This window comes from Rana temporaria, chromosome 6 (genome assembly GCF_905171775.1).
Source record: "Rana temporaria chromosome 6, aRanTem1.1, whole genome shotgun sequence".
Taxonomy (NCBI): Eukaryota; Metazoa; Chordata; class Amphibia; order Anura; family Ranidae; genus Rana; species Rana temporaria.
This window is the reverse complement of record NC_053494.1, coordinates 51,797,369-51,803,174: the sequence shown is the minus strand read 5'-3', so window position 1 is coordinate 51,803,174 and position 5,806 is coordinate 51,797,369. Positions and strand designations below refer to the sequence as shown.

At 40.2% G+C, this 5,806-nt stretch overlaps 1 pseudogene; it reads left to right on the top strand.

Annotated features, from left to right (window-relative positions):
• Window positions 1–354: 354 nt before the first annotated feature.
• LOC120944536 lies at window positions 355–458 on the top strand (annotated as a pseudogene).
• The last annotated feature ends 5,348 nt before the right edge of the window (window positions 459–5,806 follow it).

The window sequence follows — 5,806 nt, the reverse complement described above, 5'->3', positions numbered from 1 at the left end:
ACTTTTAAACTTTAAATTTTTATCCTGTGACTGGTGCCATAGTAGAGCACAGGATGTGTCACACCTATGTTTTTACATAACCAGGCAGTAAGGGTTAACAATAGATTTTTTTATACAACACCTCCTTTTATTTATATGGAACATACATCATATATACTTTTAGATCTAGATTTTTAAATATTTTAATATAGGAATATTGGTTTATTTATCTATTCGAGAAAGCAACCTATATCCATAAAGCTCTCTCTCGGTAAAAGCATATGGATAAATATAGAGTAATTCTTTCTGATCTGAGGTATTTCACAGGTACCCACTGCATGATATATACCTTTTTAAACACAGTCTACATATCCTGGAGCTTCTCAGCCTTTTGGCTAAGATCAAGTGTAGTATCTGTTATCAGTTGTCAGAGGAGCGCTGAAGCACCTCCTACATGGGGAGGGTGGATGCAATCCAATGACGTCATTGTACCTGGAAGGATGGTTTTAGCAGGGACTACACCGTGCTGCCCGACAGATACTGGGGGCCGGCCTATGGCTGAGTCTGAGCCATCTGGAAGGGTGCTCCTGGTGAGGATGGGTGACTGCGCTTGGTCTGGTCTTTTTGCAGAGTTCTAGTCTGGCCTTCTGACTGGCTGGTGTAAGTGCTATCCCTGTCAACGATCTGGTAGGAAGAGCTGGTACTGTCCTGGGATGAGACGGGGTAGGGCCATGCAAATCCGCTGGATTGACGGGGGGTCTGGAAGGGCTAGTATTGGTGGAGGCTGCTAACTGGAGCAGCAGTTCTCCCTAAGAAAACCTTGAAGGGCTCTCTATCTTACGGGGTGGAGGGCTGCACTGGCCGGTCGGGGGGTTGGATTTGGAACGGAAAAGCCTATGGTGCATGTGCCCCTGGAGTGGCAGTCCAGGGGTGCCGGAAGAATCACTGTGAGTGAGGGTCACTTTGATTTGACTGGTACCACGGTCACTGCACCAATAACACGCTTTTTTTAGCACCTGCCTTCTGGGCCGGGCTTTTGGCTGGGACCGGAGGAATTTTTTATTCCTGGCCGGAGGGCCTGGTCATTGTATAACACAATGACCACTTCTTTCACTCTCCTCTCCACTATCCCTTTCCCCCACTTTATTTAATTTATTGCCTATGTTTGTCACGTTTTTGTCTTTTTTCGTTTGTGCACGTTATTTGTTCACTGTGTGATTAGTAGGGTGCCGGTCCTCGGGCCAGCCCTGAACGTCTTGGGAGTGGGTGGACATGGCCTTCTGGCTTAGTCCGTCTGCTCTCATGGGGTCTCCCTTCAGGGGAGCCCCACTTAGTACTGGGAGGGTTCTGTTTCGGCAGCCCCTCCAAGGAAGTTGGGTCCGTGTCAGCTTTGGTTGCTCGGACCACAGTATCTCAGTCCCGGGGATCAGGGTTTGGGTCCTTTTTCAACGGAGGACCACTTGACGTTGCACCCGTCTGCACGTTTTTGTGCACATTTTTTCTGCAACGGGTGGAGTTTTTTGGGTGTGTTCACACGCCATAGGCTTTTCAACAAAAAAAAAAGTCTGCATATCCTGGAGCCATTTTTATCATTTCTTACATTCTTTTCTCTTCATCTGCATATCTGTATTTTGCAATGTGTCTCTCCCCATTTTATGTTATTCCAATGATTTTACACATATATTAAAACATTTACATATTTTTTATGAATATATACATTGGATGAGATATGCCATTTATACCCATTGTTTACTTATTTAAGGTCTCTTACATCTGGTTAATAAACATTGGGGGATGCACATGCATATATATATATATATTTTTGGGGTATATATATTTTTAATTCTTTATCCTATTAATTAGAGATTTACTAATTACGGGCATCTAATTAAAGTTATTTGTTATATATATATATATATATATATATATATATATATATATATATATATATATATATATATATATATATATATATATATATATATATAAAATATTTTTTTATAATAAGTATTCCTTTGGCAATAATAAGGTATAATTTTACCAAGTTTTATTTTATTTTCAATTTTGATAAGTGCAGGCGTTTTCTACGTGGGTTTTTATGGCATTCATAGCATGAGGTGACACCTATGATACGATTTGGCTTATTCCGGTTAGTGCCTATACCATTGCCAGTCCAGCCCACTTTTTTTCAGGTGGCACACAGAACGGCATTAAGTATGTACATGTATAGGGTAACGGATGATATTAAACATCACGTAACAACAATGTGTAAACTGGGGTTACATATATAAACAATATTTAGAGCACAGTATTACCACTATAAATTAAGGAATAAGGCTTTGGTCTCCAAATCTTACCAAAAATGGCCGCGGTCACATGACCGGACCATATTGGGACACTTCACGCTATAAAAAGATGGGAAGTGTAGCAAGATGGATGCTCCAGATGGCATCTTCAATGACGAAACACGTAAAGAAGAGATACTGAACGTTCTTGCATAACTTCCGGTCAGAGCCGTTATTGCTTATTTGTCACGGCGCCTGTTTGTTTTCTATTTGCTTGCTTATTATCTACTAAATGTGAGTACAAACGGTATCACACTATGGGCATCACTTTCTTCCACACATACTAAACTTGGAGGATCGTAGTGGAACATTACATATCTGCTGAGTGCTACACAGTGGCAAATACTGTGACTGCGCAACACCCTTGGGAGGGGTATGAGTGCGTTTGAAATAGGAGCATGGATAATATCACCAGCACTCATACTGTTTCTGAATTAAAGGGACAGGAACAAACATTCCCTCTGAAGAGCACTTGTCATTTTGAAGAGCATCAGTCACTTTGAGTTGTTTTTGAGCACCAAATGTTATAAATTATGTTATTGTTTTATATGTTTTTTAATACCTATTTATTTTTTATCGTTTTTGTTTTTGCTTTAGACGTTCACACGTTTTTCATATAAAATTTCTGGATAGCACACTGCATATTTTTACACACACAAGTGCACATACATACAATTTTTTCATTGTAATTTAGGGGTTAGGACCCCCATACAACGTCAAGTAAAGGTAACCCTGCTAATTAATCTATATTTTTTTTAGATTAGGGGATCTTACACACACAATATTTTAATACTTGTCACTAGTTTAAATTCAATTGTGGTGTCCTGCAAGGGACACAGTAATAAAAAGCACTTTAGCACTTGTTTCTTTAGTACTTGACACTTTCAGTCACACACAGTGCAGAGGTAGTAACACACATATAATTTCATACTGGGGCTTTGAATACCCAAAAGTCACCTCTTTTTTCTCATACTACCAACATAACACCTCGGATAGAATTAAATGTTTGCTCATATTTGTTAAAAAGCAAAAAACGTCTTCTTTCTTTTTTTTTTTTTTTTAACACCAAGCGTATCTTGTAACAACAGTCCAGTTTTATATAAAAACAACCACTATCCGTAATATATGCATCAACCAAAAATCTGTGATTTTCAGAAAGCGCACCACATAAACCAAACAAAAGGGCAGAGTGCCTTTAAGAGATGAATTGGTCCCCCCGGCCCTCTATTTATTTCCTCAATTCTGCCTCATTCTTGTGACTTAAAAAAGGGCCTCGCCTGAAATGTAAATATCCTGTGGATAGCATTAGTGTACATCCTGTTTTTGGTTCAGCTTGTGTTTCATCTTATGGCCTATTCAGGTCAGTGGTGTTCCTTCCAGGGGATGAGCCGAACTAGAGGACGGACTCTGAACAACAGCGCCTTCTAAATCGGGGTACTCTGTTCCCCACTTTGATAACCTGCACCATTAATACAGCTACAGCAACATTGGCTTATGAAAACTTCTTATTTCTATGTCTGTTCAACAATCCTTAAGGTCTGGAGTCCTGCAAACCACACTCAAAAAAATAAAGTATATACCAAGATGCAATATATATATATATATATATATATATATATATATATATATATATATATATATATATATATATATATATATATATATACACTGCTCAAAAAAATTAAGGGAACACTTTGAAAACCTTTTAGATCTCAATGGGGAAAAATCTCATACTGGGCTGTGTTAGGAATGAAAGGATGGCACATAATTTGATGGAAATAAAAATTATCCACCTACAGAGGGCTGAATTCAAAGACACCCCAAAAATCTAAGTGAAAAAATTATGCAGAAAGCTAGTCCATTTTGCTGAAATTTCATTGCAACACCTCAAAATGGTTCTTAGTAGTTTGTATGGCCCCCAAGTGCTTGTATGCATTCCTGACAGCATCAGGGCATGCTCCAAATGAGATGACGGATGGTGTCCTGGGGTATTTCCTCCCAGAGCATCACTGAGCTCCTGAATAGACTGAGGTGCAACCTGGCGGCAGGTCAGGTGAGCGTGGGGGCCATTCAATGGTATCAATTTCTTCATCCTCCAGGAACTGGCTGCATGCTCTCGGCACATGAGGCCGGGCATTTTCATGGACCAGGAGAAACCCAGAAACTGCACCAGCATAGGGTCTGACAATGGGTCCAAGGATTTCATCCCGATACCTAATGGCAGTCAGGGTGCCATTGTGTAGCCTGTAGATATCTGTGCGTCCCTCCATGGATATGCCTCCCCAGACCTTCACTGACCCACCAGCAAACCGGTCATGCTGAACGATATTACGGGTAGCATAAGGTTCTCCGCGGATTCTCCAGACCCTTTCACGTCTGTCACATATGCTCAGGGTGAACCTGCTCTCATCTGGGGCACCAGTGGCGGACCTGCCAATTCTGGTGTTCAATGGAAAATAGTGAAAAAGTGAAAATTTCGTGCCAAAACCAATTAATTATAAAATATAAAATGTGTATATAGAACCTGTATAAAGCAAAATATATTTAGACAGCTGCTCCTCTAAGCAGTATAAAATACTGTGAATAGTGAATAGATAGTGATATGGAGGGCGCTCTAATTAGTACATATAACTACCATAAATTAGCAAATCCTGTGCTTAAAACAAATATATAGCATACAGATAATTGTGAGATAGCAATGATGTGCCACCTAGTGAATTAATTAGTCCGTTAGTGACTAATGAATAAAAAAGTCCCAATATGAATGTGGAGTGCAAATTCAGCAGGATTTCTTCAAATATTCTGCATACAATCTTGTTCCAAAGTAATACTGTGTTCCTTCACCAAGAAGAATATAACATCTTCACCCAAAGTGCTCAAAATAAATATTGCGCTTACCACAAGGATATGACTACTTTACTAAAAAAGATAGTCACACAAAGCTTTAGCAGGATTGTGCCTGCACATGTAATGGAAAAGACTGGATCTGGGATTGTTGCCTCATAACCGGAAAGCAGACAGAAACAGAAAACAAAAGGTGCCCATAGCGTGATATTGTTTTATTTAAAAATTGAACATAAAAAAGATAGCCAGATGGCCTCTTACATTAAAAAGTGCTGCAGACGTGTCAGATTTTTGGGGTCTTGGGGTCCCGCTCGCTCAGCTTTCCCAGCTGCGGCATGTACTCCCTCCACTTCTGATACCTCCACAGGCGCCGGGGATGGCGTGGGTATACACGTGACCAGGTATTGCCGCCATGGGCATGCGTCGACTTGATTCTGAGCATGCATGGATTTTTAACCGATGGTTGTGCCTACTAACGATCGGTTTTGACCTTTTGGTTAGGAATCCATAGGTTAAATTTACATCAAGTTGGCTTTTTTTTTAACCTATGGATAAATAACCTATGGGGCCCACACACGATCGGTTTCGACCATCAGACCGTTGTCCTCTGGTTAACCTATCGTGTGTACGAGGCCTTA